Source organism: Talpa europaea, assembly GCF_964194135.1.
Source record: "Talpa europaea genome assembly, chromosome: X".
NCBI lineage: Eukaryota > Metazoa > Chordata > Mammalia > Eulipotyphla > Talpidae > Talpa > Talpa europaea.
In genome coordinates, this window is record NC_140081.1 from 33,293,548 (window position 1) to 33,311,704 (window position 18,157).

Consider the following 18,157-nt stretch of genomic DNA (forward strand, 5'->3'; position numbering starts at 1 on the left):
CTCAGTTCTCTAGCCAATGACCAGAACCTCTGTATGTCAATTGAAAAGTCAGCTCAAGAGCAATCACAGTTTACCTGAGTCCTCAATAAATTATGGAAATTTCAAGGCTATTGCCACCACCTTTGAGACACTTACAAATGAATGGGGATGAGGAGTCAGGACAAAGAGAATAAGATCTTACAGGAAGGGGGAAAGCGAGACATAACATCTAAATAGTGAGAAATTACATTTAAAAAGTTGAAATTGAGCCATCACTGAGAAAACACCCATTGTCTAATCATTATATGTGCATCACTCCTTCCCTTTTTCTGATCAGGTGACCTATGGTATATGCTCTCAATGTTGGAATTTGTTTTTCCCTTTTCTAACCCTCTCACCATTATGCCATATGTCCCTACCACTAAGTCTTCATCATACCCAGGCAGTCATCTTTACCCCTTTCTGCCAAAGACTAAAGTTCAAAATTTTAAGTGTTCAAAATAACTGAAGTCATACCCATATTTCTACACTTTCCCTAAGTTACTCTACCCTGTCAATTTTTCAATGCTTCCTCAATTTTCTTATTTTGTCATACATGGTGTCACCTGTAATAACTCGTTTTACAGTTTTTAGTTGGATATTTTCCCCTTCCCTCCAGTTTCAGTTTAAAGCTTCCCTTAACTGCTTTCTTTTTCCCTACCCAGCTGTCTTCTCCTCTTGTTCCTTTCAGGGTAGAACAATAGGGTGAGGTGGTAATGGAAACAAGGAGGGCAATTTGTTCCTCCAAAGATTTCAAGAACCCTGGCCTTCTGGTTCTTCCATAAAAGTTCCAGACTCTGAATTTTGAAATAATTACTGAAATAAGTAGAATTCACTCTTTACTCACAAGCTACTTTCCTCCATCAATCCTTAAAAATGGTTACTCTTTAATCCCCCTTCATGATATATAAGATATGTTCTCATTTTCCCCCTTATTTATGCCTTGCTAATTAATGAATCTGTTATCCATCCAAGGAGACAGCAAATGCTTTCATTTTATTCATTCATTCATTCATCAATCTATTCACCAGAGGACATTAGTGGCAAATTCAGTTTTCATCTCATGAATTTAGGCTTTGTCACAGTCAAGAAAAGAAAAGAGACTTCATGGTACATCCATCACTGGATGGAGTATTTCATATTTTCTGAGCGCCTACTATTGACTTCTCCTTCTTTCTCTAGGCTTTTTTTTTTTTTTTGACATTTATAGAAGTTGCAGGCAATTCCCTGTCTCAAAGATATGGGAAGTAGAAGTGGCAGGGGAGGGGCATCATTCATATAGACAAAGACCGAGTTCTGTGAGCTCAGAGAACTACTTGAAGGAACCTGTGACCTTTGTGTTCATTGTTGTACGTTTTTACTTTCTGGTTCAAATGAGGAGTTTCACCTATTCATTCAGATGTCCTGGCATTGGGTATACCAGTCAACCCCAATTATTTCCTCTCTATCCTGTGATATTAAACTGGTCACTTCAAATGTACAAGTTTTAAGTGAAAGACTGTTTCCTCAATGCCCATAGAAGACTGATTTGTAACAAAAGAGTCAACCAGACCTAACAGAGGAACCAGACAGCCCTAGTCTAGCTGCTACTAAGTTCTAGGTGACTGTTACAATTGAATGCTGATGGGTTGTAGGGTAAGTAAAGTGTCAGGCTTTTCCGCCCTCCTGCTATTAGATTAAAAGCATGTCTGATGGCAGACACCTGGAGTAGGGTGTGGGCATGCATAGGTGGGTACACCTGGGCTGAGAGACTGGGCTTATAAGGGCAGCATCACGGTGATGCCAGCAGAGCAGAAGAGAGAGACTAAGGCCACGAGAGAATGCCAGAGAGCCCAGAAAGAGTGAAGATTCGCCGGGGGCTAGGAGGCCTGCCAGGCTCCTGGCCCCAGGGCCCCCTGCCTGCCGTGTATCTGGTAAATGACTAATAAAAGCCTGAAAAAGCCAGAAAAAGCCACTGAGGTCTCCAGGACAACTCCTTCGCCTGTCTGCTCAAATCATAGAGATCCTGCTCTGTGGCCTTCCGGCCGCTACACGGGCATTACCAGTTTATCACATTTTTTAAGACAAGTTGGCAATCCAGGCTAAAATTTGTGTTGTTTAATTTTGAAACTTTAGCTACTATTTGATTAAATTAAAAACTTGTGAAGGCCAAATAAAACATCTATGCAGGCCAGTGTTGGCTCATAGGCAATCAATTTACAATTTTTGAACTAGAGCTACAGTCATTTTCTCCAGAAGACTAAGCAAGAGGTAGGTTTTCTAGCATCAGAGGAGGTTGCAGTGTATGAGTTCAAAGTGTGTGAGGGGTGTATACATGTGATGCATATACATATATATATATCACCAAGTTGGGAGCAGACAAATGTTGATGTGAAATATATATAGTCAGAAGGGTTAGAAATTCATAGAAGAGTTTCTTAAATTCTAAACACATAATCAATATCAGCAACTGTGAACTTCTACAAATATCCAAACCTGGGCTATGAGAAGGTAAAGTTCCTATAGTTTCTTTCCTTTTAAAGTTGGTCCCCCTTTGGGGGAAACTTACCTAACTATTGTTTATTTAAAAATCTGGTAGGCAGCCCTGGAAGCCAGTTTGAACAAGCAGAAGCGAAAAGTCACCCAATCAATAGGTTACTTCAAGTCAATAAAATATATGTATGCAAACAAACCTTTACTTGCTTGGGGTCACTAAACTTAGCAAGAATGTGAGAAAATAAATGAGCCAGAACACACACACACATTCTGCAAAGGGAGGTACTGTAAGGAGAGCTGCTGCCTGTATCAGAGATTTGCAGAGTGCTTCCGGTTCCTGGCCTCTTGTGGATAACATTATCTCAATGCCGCCTGGCCACAGTCATGCAGATCATTAGTTTCAATTTCCAGATAGTCTGAGGTTTAGGCATTTTCTATTGCTTTGCTCAAGGACCACAACTACAAAAGGCTGCTGGGCTCTATGCCCTTTCCACTACTCCCAAGAACAGGGGAGTACCTGATTAATTAATATGCATAACACAGAATGCACAACCCCCACCCCAACATTGTCCTGATAGCTAAGAATTAAAAGGTGTTCTGTGAATGACTCCCAATACTCCACACTAACACTGGTAATGAGCCTCCCTCTAATGATCCATGGTGGGTGAGAGTTCCTTTTTTTTTTTTCCTCAAAGTAACACTCCAAGACTGACGAGAAGGAATGAAGAGAATTCACATACAACTGATGAAGTGTTATTGAATCCTCCCAGCAGTGCTCTCTTGTAGGTAGTAAAGAACATCTAACTCAATTCTGCCTGCAAAAGACACCCAGAACTTTGAGTCTCGCCTATACCTTTTTATTTCTAAGACATTTGACATTTTTCCTCCCAAATAAGATCATAAGTATTAGTTTTGCATTTTTGAGATTTTGCAGCATCTTGGAACTGAAATACCTGTCAGAACAACACATCTTTAATGTAATTGGAAAGGCACTGAAGAATAAGATTTGTAGGGACAGGAATGGCCACTGAGCAGGTTTTCTAGGATCCCATGCAGACCGGGTAAAGGAGGAGTCAGAGTCCTCAGTGGTTTTTGCAGGTCTTTTATTGGGATTTACCCGGTACAAAGCAGGCCTCCCAGCCCCCAGCAAGTCTTCACTCTATCTGGGCTCTCTGGTGATCTCTCTCTCTCGGCTTCTCTCTCGGCTTCTCTTTCGGCTTCTTTGGCTTCTCTTGGCTTCTCTTCAGCTTCTGCTAGCGTCCCCCTGACGCCGCCCTTAAAAGCCCAGTCTTAGCCCAGGTGAATCCCATCTACCTATGCCCATACCCTATTCCAGGTGCCCGCCATCAGGCATGCATTCAGGACCTCAAGGATCCACCATTTATCCTGATGGCGGGAGGGCAGAAAAAGCCTGACATTTTCTTTACCCTACAACATTCTACTTATGAAATTGTAGTCGGTGGCTGGTTACCTTTACAGGTACACAGGTATTCCATTAAGTGAGGCACACCTATAATCCTCTTGATCCAAACTGTCACATTCCTGTGCCATATTTGTGACACTACAGATAGAAAGTTAGGATCATAAGCCCCTTTTATATACCCACCTGATGCTTCTTAAACCAGAACACACTACAGATGCCTGCTAATCCTTCCTGCCATTCTATCTGACATCAAAACCCAAATAACACTGCAGTCTCTGCTCTTAAACTCTCAGAGGTGGCTGTTTTGTACTGGGAGTTAGTGTGGTGCGGAGTTCAGTTACCCTAGAGATCAATTTGCTTCATTCAAATCCAAGAATGTAGGACTTAGCAAGGCATAGATAATTCAGGTCCCAAGTACAGCAGTCACACAAAATGTCTTTGCCTAGATCATGTCAGTATTAGCAGAGAAAGCTTTGGAAAGTTTGGCTTGTTTCTTTTTGGATCCTTTTTGATAAGGCAATCTCCAAATCCATTATTCCTGGAGGCGATCTCTCTCCCTGATGCTCTTTAACTCAACATGTATAAATTAATTGCCAACAGTGAGGAAAAGCATTTCCCTTGTTCTGTATTTATAAAATATCTTCTGTAAAGTATCTCAACAGGGTCTGTAAAGCAGTTCAATTTCCTATATATAATTAACACCTGCCTGCTGCTTAATTGGAGGGCAACTACAGCTGCTGCCATGACCTTTTCCTGTACTCTTGCAAAAATCCCCAAAGCTTCTGCTATCTGCTACATCTGTTTTTCTGTGCCTCAGTAGGTTTTTAATGAATGAGGCTTTGGGGGATGCTTTTACCCTTTTCTAGCAAAAGGAGCCCCTACTACATAGCCAAATTGAATTCTACCACCACCCAATCAAAAAGTAGGCAAGCAAAATAACATGCACCACTACCTGTTATTAGATGGTTGCTCTGCTCTTTGAAGTTATCATGCTGCTGAGGAGGGAGTCTGGATTAAGTTGGGGGATGAGCAGGTTATCACTCCTCAACGAGAACCGGATTACTCCAATGAGTGCAGCTGGAGAAGCAGTTTTCTGCCTATGACTCCTTCAGTCCCCAATCCTGGAACATCTATTCTTTGCCTTGGGGGTGGGGGTGATGGGAAGAAAGCCATCTTCTAACAGAGGCCTGCCAAAGTTGATTCAGAGCACCAATGTTTGATTTGGTTAAAATGCAACTCTGGGTGCTTAAGGCTTTAAGAAAGGGCAGGTTCGCGGCTTCACTGAAAGCTTTACATTCCCCAGGGTCCCGTTGACATGGCAGCAGTCAGACAGACTGGCTCCAGCATTTACTAGCTGTGTGACCTTGGACAAATCACTTAACCTCTCTGAGCCTCAATTTCCTTGTCTGTTAAAAGAGGAGACCTCGGAGAGTGCATGCCTGTCACTGTGTAAGTGCGCATGCCTTGTCCCTTGTGGAGGCAGTGACTCTAGCTATAGCCCCACTCGTTCTACTATGAGTGCTTTCCTCCTTGGCATTAACAAGCACAACTCGCTAAGGCCTGTGGCAAAAGGATGACAAATAGTGTATCCAATTGTCCCAGCCTTCCCAGAACTTTCGGTGCTAAAACAGGCAGAATCACGAGCAGTGAGGCCTGCTCTTAACCTTAGCACTGAAAAGTCAAGTCTTTGAACTGCCCAGGTGTAGGGTCAGGAATGACCACTGAGCGGGTTTTCTAGGATCCCATGCAGACCAGGTGAAGGGAAGAGTCAGAGTCCTCAGCGGTTTTGCAGGTTTTTATTGGGATTACCAGGCACACGGCACGCAGGGACGCTGGGGGGCCGGTAGGCTGGCAGGCCTCCCAGCCCCAAGCAGATCTTCACTCTGGGCTCTCCGGCCTTCTCTCTGCTTCTCTGTTCTTGCTTCTCTCTTGGCTTCTGCTGGCGTCCCCGTGACACAGCCCTTAAAAGCCCAGTCTTAGCCCAGGTGAATCCCATCTACCTATGCCCACACCCTACTCCAGGTGCCCACCATCAGGCATGCATTCAGGACCTCAAGGATCCATCATCTATCCTGATGGCGGGAGGGCAGAAAAGCCTGACATTTTTCCTTACCCTACACCAGGTCTGCAAGGACTATAGCTATGAATGCCTGCCACTGCTTCCTGTGCCAAGGAAAAAGTAGAGAGGAAAATCCATGTCCCTGTTCTCTAAAGTAAAATAAAAGAAAGTTGAGAATGATTCTACATTAAATTTTTTTCTGAGTAGACAAAAACTTCAACCAGTTTCTTGCATAATATTCAAACGATATTTTCTACACATGCACAAAAGCATGTATTCTTTTTTTTTTTCTCACGTAAATCATTGCATTCTACACACAATGTTTTGCTTTCTACTATCTACAACTCATCTACATCATGGAGCCATTTCCATATTGGTACAAACTGAGCTGCCACATTTCTTTTTACAATTCAATAGCATTCCAGTGTTTGGAAGTGATGTGATTTATTTAAACAGTCTCTCATGGACAGACAGTGGTTTAAAATCTTATTCTATTACGCACAACACTGCAACGGCTCTCTGTGTATACGTGGCATTTTGCACTGGTGTGAGCACACTGATAAGATATATATCAAGGGCTGGCAACGGAGACTAGTCCACGGGACCATCAAGCCTGAAAGCATTTTTTTTTTTTTTTTTTTTTAGTTTCTTGGTTTTCTCTACCTCTCCTTTTTTATTACTGCAGTTTCCTATGAAGGGTAAGGGGCACTAATTGCTTGGGGGGTGGGGAGGGTGTGAGCAGTTTGGGCCTATGCTGACAAAGTGCAGAAAGCAGTAAACTGGCTTTTGGTAATTGCCCTGGGAGTAGCAGCAGACAGGAAGGTGGAAGAGCTTGACGGAGTCAAGTTCTGGGGGATCCAGTGGAATATCATGGGAAGGAACATAAGAACACCTGGAAGATGGCTTGATTTCAAGAGTGGGATCAAAAAGTATGGTTGGGTCAGAAATTTGGAAGTTTGAGAAAATTAATGTAATGGAAGGCTTCCTGCCCAAAGCTGGCTTTACGCAGCAAATGCAGGGAAGACTCAAGGTGTGAGCTATGGGAAAGAGGACTGCTTTTGTGTATCCGCAGAACCAAAACCTTGGAAGCAGGAAATCCAGTGAGAGGAATGGTCCCTTGCTGCTACAGGCACAGTTGCTGCTGCCCAGAAAAGGGAGTTCTGAGGCTACATAAAGTCCCTAACAGAAGGATCCCAAGGAAGACTCCACCCTAGTCTTCAAATTAACCAAGATCACAGAGATCAGGACACCAATTATCATTTTTTTGCAATTCAGAATTTTACTATTTATTTATTTTCATTGAGATAATGTTGGTTGATATCATTGTTTTGTATTTGGGGCGTCCAGGATACCAACCCCTCTTCAGGTGTTATTGCCACGGTGCTTCCACCACCAAAGCACCCGCCAGCCACAGCTTTATGGGACTCATTGTGTTCCCTCCCCACCTTGCTCTCGCCCCTCCAGCATCCCTCCCTCCCTGGCTTCTTCAGTCCTACAATCAGTTTTCTAGGGCTAGGGGTTTCAGTTGGGCTTTATGTGCTCCTTTGTTAAGTTTCCCTATATTCCACTCTGGTGTTTGTCTTTCTCCTTCTGACCTACTAACTTTGCATAATCCCTTCCAGCTCCATCCATTGTGCCACAAATGCCAGACGTTTGTCTTTTTTTATTTTTTATCACTGAGTGATGTTCCTTTGTGTATACATACCACATCTTCTCGATCTGCTCATCCATTTTCGGGCATTTAGGTTGTTGCCATATTTTGGCTACTGTACACAATGCTGCTAGGAGCATGGGAGTGCAGGTTTCCTATGAATTAGTGTTTTGTGTTCTTTGCGTAGAAAACTAGGAGTGGGATTGGTGGGTTGTATGGCTGATCCATTTTTAATCTTTTGAGAAACTTCCACGCTGCTTTCCACAACAGCTGAACCAGTCTGTATTCCCACCAACAGCGTAAGAGGGTTCCCTTGAAACAGGAACTTCCTACTGCATGAGGCCATCTGGGCACACCAGATCACTTGATCCAAAGGGGAAAATTGACACAAGTGACTGAAGACAATCCTACTCCCCTTGGAAGCACACATTTTCTAGAACTATTAGAACCTGTTTGAAAAGTAAGAATATAGTTTTAAGACCCTCTGAATAACCTCGTAAGATGAAACAACAAAATTCACATTGCCTTTTTAATGTCCACACCCTCAGGTAACATTTAATAGTTTTAAAATACTGTGGCTTAGTAAAGGTGATCCTTGGTTATAAATATTATGCCTTTATTTTTGGCGAGAAGAATTAGTTTTAGCCTAGATATAACAATTTTCATACTCTTATCTGACAAACAGATTCAAATAAGTATCAAGTGTTATGCATTGAAACTCGGTTTAATGTTGATTGGCACTATGTATATTCATGTGAAAATTTTTAATTTACTCAAGTTTTCAGCCTGCACTGCCTGGCATGTCTGTGTAAGGAGCCAATTTGTGTGTATTGTTACAGTTTCAGGTTATTTATATTTGATATCTGCAAAACTCAAATACAGCTATACTGTACTTATGGACCAAACAAACGCCGTCTTCACACTTGTTTGAAAAATAAAGTGTTGGGCCTCCCAAGTGGTGCAGCAGTTGAGCGCTGGGTTGCGAAGCTGCCCTCAGCCTCTGCAGCGCCTGTTCCATCCCCGGCCACAGGGCGAGGGTCCCACATGGCGCGCAGACCTCTCCTGCCGCCCGCTGCTCCCCTCAGCAGTGTATTTCGTCAGTCTGCCTGCTCTGCTCTCCCCTCTGGCTCTGGTGAATTCTCTCACCCTCCTGCGCTTCTGACTGTACCAGTGCTTGTATAAATAAATAAATAAATCTTTAAAAACAAACAAATAAATAAATAATAAAGTGTTTATCGAGATGTAAGTGCCACTGTGTTATTTGAAAAAAAATTTACATGGTCTTTTTTTGACATCTTCCCTTTATGTTTTGTTTAGATTCCACTCCCATTGTCATATGTATTACCTCTGTTGATTTTAAAGGTACTATGGAGATTTGTGTTCAATGGTCTATATTTTATCATGTTATCTGGATCTCAAACTCATTCGCCATATTTGTATTCTCCTCCCTCCTTCATGTTGTATAATTTAGGTGTCTGTTGCCTCTAGATTTGTTTTGTTGTTGTCTTATAAAAGCTCCTTTAGTGCTTCCTTCAAGTCTGGCTCAATATTGTAATCTTTGAATTTCTGATTTTCAAAGGAGATCTTTTCCCTTCCTTCCATCTTGAATGACAGTCTGGCAGGATATGGTTTTCTAAATTGAACATCTTTTTCTTTAAGTACCTTAAAAATCTCTTGCCATTTCTTCTAGCCTGCAAGACTTCTCTAATAAGTCCATGAACACTCTGATAGGTGTTCCATTATACATTACTTTTCTTTCTCTCAAAGCTTTTAGTATTCTTTCTTTGTTATCAGATTTTAACAGTTTAATTATGCAGCTTGGAGTGTTTTTCTGGTATTATTTTGGTTGGCACTCTATAGGTCTCTTGGATCAGGATGTCTGTTTCATTTCCTAGATTGAGGTAGTTCCCAGAAATTATTTATTTAAATAAATATTCTATGACTTTCTCTTCTTCTGGGACTTCCATAATATGATTATTTTTCTCTTTAGGTTATCCCAAAGAGCTCTTACACTGTTTTCATTTTTTAAATTTATTTTTTTTCTCTTTATTCTGTTTGTGTTCTGCCAGTGCACACTGAAGTTCACTGTTTTTCCCCATTACTTGTATGTGTCTGTTGCTGAGACCCTCTAACATGATTTTTTTAAGTCAGTTACAGTATTTATTTGATTTAATAATTCTATCTGTAACAGTCTCATATTTTCTGTATCATGTTCTTGTTTTCAATTGTCCTTTTTTTTTTCTTAACTCAGCAAACATGGTCACAACTGTTACCTTAAACTCCTCATCAGGCATATTCCAGAGCTCTGCTGGATTTAGACTTCTCAGGTTTTTGGTTTATTGCTCCAGCATACATACACTGTTGTTCTGTCTCTTCATTTTTAGTTTTTATGGATTGTAATAGGAGCTTCCTTTCCTTGTTTTGATGAATTGGTTTTATACCGCACCTACAGGTAGTTCAGTATAATCCTTGGGGTTTTTACCCAGGATCTTTAGGTGTCTATTATTTCATAGACCAATGCCTCTACACCTTTTGAGGTGACCAGGTCACTGATGCCAGTAAAGGGTAATAGACAGAAACTAGAACAGTATAGCACCAAAAATTTGTCTCAAGTGAGCACCAAGGGTTCAAGCTTCCTGCAGTGCTGCAGGTACCCAGGTTGTGTACTGAGGGTCCAAAATGACAGGCCAACTGATCAGTCAAAATATCATGAACAGGGGCCTCCCTGGTGGTGCAGGGGTTAAAGACAGTGCTATCAGGCTATCACCAGCCTCTGCAGTATGAGTTCGATCCCCCGATGCCAGGGAGCAACCCACATGGCACAGCAGACCTCTCCTGTCTCACCCTTGCTCCCCTCAGCAGTGTATTTCAGTAGATCTCCCTGTTCTGCTCCCCACTCTGTCTCTGGTGAATCCTCCTACCCCGTGCACCTCTGGCTTACACCCCAGTTCTTGTATGCATAAATAAAATATAAATGTTTAAAAATATATCATGAATAGTTTCGTGTCTGCCTCAGTCTCTAAAGCTGTGGTTGAGCATGGATGTAATGTTGCATAGGGATTATAGTTGAGACAGGTGTAAAGGGCAGGACTGGACACAGTGCAGGTTTTCTGATCCCATGCAGACTGGGTAAAGGAGGAGTCAGAGTCCTCAGTGGTTTTGCAGGTCTTTTTATTGGGATTCAGCGGGTACGTGGCAGGCAGGGGTGCTGGGGGGCTGGAGAACTGCCAGCCTCCCAGCCCCCAGCAAATCTTCACTCTATCTGGGCTCTCTGGCGTTCTCTGCTTCTGTTTCGGGCTTCTTCTCTTTCGGCTTCTCGTGGGCTTCTTTCTCAGCTTCTTCTGGCGTCCCCATGATGCCGCCCTTAAAAAGCACAGTCTTAGCTCAGGGGAATCCTATCTACATCGGCCCACACCCTACTCCAGGTGCCCGCCATCAGGCATGCATTCAGGATCTTAAGGATCCATCATCTATCCTGATGGCAGGAGGGCAGAAAAGCCTGACATTTTCTTTACCCTACAACAGGTCACAAGCCAGGAATTTTTCTCTTTGTCTTCCAAGTATGAAGTCTTGCACTAGTAAGATGTGCTCCTGTCATAAGGTCCAGGCACTTCAAACTCCAGTTAATAACAAAATTAGGTTGTTGTTTCAATTTTGGCCATGGGTGTGGGTGAGGCAGGTGTTTTGAGTATTACCACTATAGGCTACAAATAGCCTCTTCAATACTGGGCACATGTGTTCTGACTAGGTTTTTTTCTTCCTGCCCATTTGGTCTTCGATTATTCTTGTTTGGGGACCACAGGCTCAAGTTGATAAACAACCATTCCTTCCTTCTGTGGTTCTCCAGCAATGCACTCTCTGTAATATACACCAATTCTGTGCACCTTTCTTCAGTGTAGTTCCCAGTTTTAAAGTCCCTCATGTGGGCGTGTGCCCTTGAGTTAACAACAGCAGAAAGTTTCCATATGGCAGCTGCTCCTCCCACTCATGGGTTATATTGTCCTGGTATCACTTCAACAGAGTTTAATTACAGTTTTCCTTACCCTTTCCACTATGTCATCACTCTTGGCATATTCAATAGTCTTCTGTTTACCTTTCAAGGGTCATTGTTTTGTTTTAGTTGTTATTTGGTTGTAAATATGTGGAGGAGGCGAACCTGATCTTTTCACCTCTGCTGTCATGCCTTTATCATAACCACTGACTATGGAACCAATGGCTCCTGTTCCGACTATGGTGATGACCTCATATAAGCAGCCAGGGCAGCAATTTCTCCTCTAAGTTTCTCAACCATCCCCCTCCAAAGAAAGAGGATTGTTTCTGGCTGACAAATGCCTACTATTTGCCCTTACCTTATACGCATTATCTTATTTAATGCTCACAGCAGTAATCCTATGAGGGAGGTGGAGAAGCTGAGCCTCAGAGAGGTTGAGTACAGCCAAGTCACAATGACCAGCAGAGCTGGGGCTTAAACCCTTATATGTTTGAATCTACTGCTGGTCTCCTCCCAGTACCTAGCACCAATATGATGACGGTCATCATGACCTGGTTTTGGTCTCATACAACGTGGGGATCACTTCAGTCTATTCTTCCTTCCCCTTGGGTCCACTATCTTACCCGGCAGAAAAAACCATGGATCTGCAGATTTCCCACTATTTAGCTAAAGAAGACCATGTACTGCAAATGGTTTCACAGGTGAGGAAAGAAAAAATATCATAGTCCCAATTTTTGCATATTTTGATCCCTATAACAACAGGCTGAATCATGCCTGGGAGCTCCTAAACCTGGGGATTCTGGCTTTAGAAGTATTTTAAAATATTTTCAACCTAAGGCAAATAAGAACCTTGCAAATATACAAATATGTAGCTCATCTGGATACAACTCACTCAGAGAGAAAAGTAAGGAAGATTTAATTGCTGCTTTCTGTGATTTAGTCTTTAAAAGTATCTGTCTCTTTCTACTCATGGTTTCAAATGCCTCTTCTAATGTGGGTATGGTGAGCTCTTAACACCTAACCACATGTATTTGGGGAGTTGGGGAGATTGCCTTATTGCTAAGCTGACCACACGTGACAGCCATCTGAGGTATACAGAACCCAAGTGTATATTCACTAACAGGTCCTATGGGGATGAAGTGGTTAGATAATAAAGAGGGGATATGTGAGTTACAGTTTTTATTTTTTCTTAATTTTATGAAGTGATATTGGTAAGAATCATGATGTTGGTAGACAGAAATTGATGCTAGAACAGTTGGCTCTTGTTTCTTGCAACAACAGTGGTCTAGGGAAGATGTAATTCATTAATTCAATTTTACGGGGATGTAGCAATGAATGAGAGGCATGTGGTATATATGTGTGTGGTGTGCATGCACACACATGTATGTTTTGTCCTCTTTGCCCCACCAGTGGCAGGTAAGAGTAGGATCAAAGGCTCAGGTAAGGGGACCTTGGAGGTGGGGTAGGCTGGGGGATAGGATAAGGGACAGACTCGTGGGAGACTCTATTCAACCCCAAAAGCTGTGGATAGCCTTGCTTCCTCTGAGCAGAGGACTATCTCTTGCTGAGCCAAATTGGAGTAGGAGTGATGGCAGTTTGACAGCCTAGCAGATCTGTAGGGAGAATGGAGGGGAGATCTGTGACTGCAGGAGACAGTAATCTGTTAAGGAAGAGACTATGTTGTGGGTCCTGGTTTCAGATAAATTACTGGCATGATAGCGAGGATAAAAAGCCATGTCAATTGGCATAAGAGGACCACCAGGTACACACTTCCTGGACTAATAATAAGATGAATTACTAGCAGTAGTGAGTCTAATATGTGGGAAGCGCTGGGTTAGATCATGTTACCTGGGTTATCCCATTTGACACCAACAACTCTAAAAGATGGGTGCCATGAACAATCCCTATTTTACAGCTGGAGAAACTGAGGTTTGGAGAGATTTAGTAACTTTCCCTATAGATTAATTAGTGGCAGGGCTAAAATCTATATTGGAGTTTCACAGGACATGGAAGACCAGTTATTTTTTCAGTGAAAGAAAAAATATGAGTTAAATTACTGGGTCTTATTGTAAGTTATATCCTATTATATGTCAATTGACAAAAGAAGGTAGGATTGGGGAAAACTGGTGTGGTCAATCACAGCTCTTCAGTTCAGGGTTTTTTTTGTTTTTAATATATATTTTTTTAAGATTTATTTATTTACTTATGCAAGCACTGGATACAGTCAGAAGCGCAGGAGGGCGAGAGAATTCACCAGATCCAGAGCGGGGAGCAGAGCAGGCACAAGGACCGAGGTACACTGCTGAGGGGAGCAGCGGGCAGCAGGAGAGGTCTGTGCACCATGTGGGACCCTCCTCCGGTGGCCGGGGAGCAGCCGGGGAGCAACCGGGGAGCAGCCGGGGATCGAACCGGTGCTTCAGAGGCTGCGGGCAGATTCGCAACCCAGCGTTCAACCGCTGCGCCACCAGGGAGGCCCATGTTTTTAATATTTTTTTAAGATTTATTTTATTTATACAAGAGCCAGGGTACAGGCTAGATGCGCGGGAGGGTGAGAGGAGTCACCAGAGACAGAGCGGGAAAGAGAACAGGCAGACTGACGAAATACACTGCTGAGGGGAGCAGTGGGCAGAAGAGGTCTGCTCGCCATGTGGGTTGCTCCGAGGCCGGTGGGGATCAACCCGGCACTGCAGAGGCTGCGGACAGCTTCACAGCGCTGCGCTCAACCACCTGCATCACCAGGGAGGCCCTGTTTTTAATATCAAATGCTAAAGTCATTAAGGTACACTGATTGTCGAATTTACAAGGCACTTATCACTGATAAGATCTTGAAGAGTCTCCCTTGACTCTGGAGACAACCCAGAGGGGTAGCAAGGTAGATACTACTTCCTTTTTCCAGACGAGAACACTGTGACTCAAAGAAGTGAGTTAAGTGCCTTGCCCGAGGTGTGACAAGCTAGCTCTAGCCTCCTGATTTCCATCAGTATAAGGCTTTTTTCACTGTACCTTTACATTTTCTGTTTTCTGTGTTATTTGACATCATTCAATTTGTAGTCTATATTCCAAAGTCTATTTCCTCTTTTTGACCTTTTCCTGCCATCCAGCAATATAACTCTGCCATCAATACTGGTAAAGAGGAATGGCAAAATCAAATGTGCCATTAGCAGGTAGCCTCATAGTTAATGAAGGTAATACCAAGCTGGGCTCAAAGGGAATTCTTTTCTGACCAGTATGGCTCCTTGCAATGAAAAACTAACATGACCAGCAATGACTGGGTGAAAATGTTCTACAAATATCTTACTAGGAAAGACTGAGAGCACTGCAGTAACTGTTACCTCCCTCTTCCAGGGGCCACTTCCCACAGCTTGTTCTGATGCTTTACCCTAAGTCCTGCTGCTAGCTATCCTTTTCATAATTTTGTACCCTCATTCATTTTCCCGTTGAAACACCATCCAGACCTGCATCCTTTTCAATTTGTCCCTGCAGAAAAACACTTGGTAGAACTCCCCCGACCCCCAGCCAGACTATGTTTAAGGGATTAAGACCACTCAACTCTTAAATGGTTACTAACTACAGTAATCAAATTCTAACACCCACTGACCATGGCTTAGAGCAAGGCTGACTGTTACCATCTGGATATTTTGCTGCTAAGCTTTTGAGAGCCTATCCAGAAGCGGCCACCAGAAAAATATAAATGCATGAGGGCGAGGGAAAAAGAGAGAGGGGAAGGAAGCAATCAATGGTATTACAATGCTAGCTGACAGTCATGGGAGGGGGCAGAGGAAAAGGAGTAGAAAATAAATCATATTGGTAAATCAATAAAATTGGCAAAACATAACTGCATGCAAATTATACATATGCTTATTAAAAATCTGGAGGCATATACATAAAAATTTAGGAGTGGCTATTTATGGGTACTAGAAATATGGGTAGTGATTATTTTCTGCTACATTTTAATATGCATTTTCAAATTTTCTGAAATAAACTTGTAGTACTTGGGAGATTTTAAAGAAAAAATACATAACAATAGGATGAAGTTGTTATATTGCAGGGGTGACTGGGAGTGGTGGTAAACACGGACTTATGGGTGACAAAATGATGCTTATTTTCCCAACAGTGCCATTTAGGATTCCAACTGGTCCTAAAACCATCTCTGAGCTACCATTTCAGTTGTGAGACTGTGCCCGATCAACACCTGTAGCTCTGTGTTCAAAGTTGCTGGGGGAAAAGGCAGTACTCGCAAAATGGGAAGAGAAGAATTATCAGTTTAGATATGGGGGACAGCTAGCCCTGAATCACACAAAAAATAAACAGTGAGCAAAACTGTCATCAGGAAAGGGGAGTGGACTTTCCTTTAATTAGAAACAGTCTAAAAATCTAGCACTGGTTAAGAAAGGGAAAGGGTGGGGGGGTGGAATGGGAGAGTCAGGTGTGAAACAGACTCACTAATAACAATAAACACATACCAAAATCAACAGACATAGAAATATGGATACACAGCTAGCTCTTCTTGGCCTCTATATCCCACAACACGTGATAAAAAGTACTCATACACACAAGTCCGCTATCCATAGCTTTTCTGAAATGTTCGCTATGGGTAGACATCTTGCTAGGCAACTGTATACATCAGCACTGGCACAACATGACTGCAAGGTAAGTGTTCTTAGCCTCATGTTACAAATAAAACATTTAAGCTCAGAATGATCACTGCCTTCTCCAAGATTACACACAGTTACAAAGAGGGATGACTTTGAACCCAAGTCTGTCTGAGTCCAAAGTGTAGTCACATTTCTATTCATTAGAATAGAAATTAGTATATGTTATTAGTATAGAAATTAGTATAGTATAGAAATTAGTATAGAAATTAGTATATTAGTATATGTTGCTTCTCTCTCTTGAAGTGATGATTGACTTAAGGTATGAGAGAGGTTGAGAGTTTGAAAAGCCACAGGAGCTCTAAATGATTCCGTTTGTGAGTTTTCACAGAAACATTTGTACAGGGATGCCCTACAGGTGGCAATATGGCCTCTGGGAGAGGCTGAGTGAGCTTAATGCAGCAGTGAGCTGTTTTGGACTCTGAGTTCCATGGAGTTTAGGCTCCAGCAGCAATCTATGTGAGCAAGTCATGCTTCTTTCCCAAGTTGCCATCTCCTTGTAGGAACTGCAGATAAAAATGTTAAAATGTGGTGCTTTCTTCATCAAGGGAAGACGAAGACAAAACTTTTACTATTGGGCCTCCCTGGTGGCACAGGGGTTAAAGTCTCAGTGCTATCAAACTATCAGCAGCCACTGCATCAGGAGTTCTATACCTGGTGAGGGAGCTAACCCACATGGAGCAGCAGACCTCTCCTATCTCGTCTGCTGCTCCCCTCAGCAGTGTATTTCAGTAGATCTGCCTGTTCTGCTCCCCACTCTCTCTGGTGAATCCTCTCAAACCCCGCACCTCTGGCCTACACCCCAGTTCTTGTACACATAAATAAATAACAATAAATCTTTAAAAAAAACAAAACTATTAATATTGCTTAGGTCTGTTGCCATAAAGTAACCTCCCACCAAATTAGAGGCTGTAGGATAAGCCCTGAGCCCTGGAATAGATATTATTTCAAAACTGGGCATGTCAGAATGGCAAGCCTCAGCATGAAACTCTCTTGGTAATTTTACATGTATGTGTCATAGTTGAGGTATGTGGGACAGGCGCAGTGTCTAGAGTGCACAACTTACTCATAGTAGGTACTTGGTGAAGGTTTACAAAGTGAAGCTGAATGGAGGAAACACACACATGGGGAGGATAATGAGAAAGGTGATTTTCAAATGTTCATGGATCCAATTCCTGCGAATTAGCACCCAAAAGACAGTTGCTGTTGTAGAAAACACATGAAGATTCTTTTATATCCAAGCACATATATTTAGGCAATGGCCGATTCAATACATTTAAAAATGTGAGTTTTGGAGTCAGGAAAATCTGGACTTGAAGCTCTGTTCTATCATTTATCAGGTATGTGTCCTTGGGCAAGTAATTCAACTTACAAAGCTCAGAATTTTTATCTGCAAAAACATATAATGACATTCAACTCTTAATAAAGATAAAGAGAATGCATGAAATTGCCTAGTGCCAGGTAGGCATTCAATTCATATTTCTTCTTTCCTTCAGTGGATACAGTGGCAATATTTTGACCCCTAAATTGGATCACAAGGCTAGTCAAGTGTGAGTACACCTGTGGATGTAACTGGGGTATTGGAGGCTCAATTTGATATCAGTGTTTTGCCCCAGATTTGGGAGCACAGTTTACATACCAGTAGTCCATGCCCAGGAGGCCTTTCCTACCAGAGTTCACAATACTTATTATTTTTGTGGACTAGACTCTCTTTCCTTCCCAAGAGTAACAGAAGGGATCACTGGAAAGGGAAACAGAGACTATAAGTGGAAAATAAAATTCAAGTGTAGAAGAATTTGGGCCTGGTGTCCCCATAAAGATACTCATAGTACTCCAATTTAGGAACTCTCCACACAAAAGCAGAGCCTAAAACATCAGAAGGACTTCT

General features: G+C 42.4%; 1 protein-coding gene across 1 annotated transcript in view; it reads right to left on the bottom strand.

Annotated features, from left to right (window-relative positions):
• The window catches only part of DGKK (diacylglycerol kinase kappa), a gene marked incomplete at both ends in the record, with an annotated part of 170,847 nt that overhangs the window by 107,511 nt on the left and 45,179 nt on the right, over window positions 1-18,157 (bottom strand). The gene's annotated exons all lie outside the window — the stretch shown is intronic.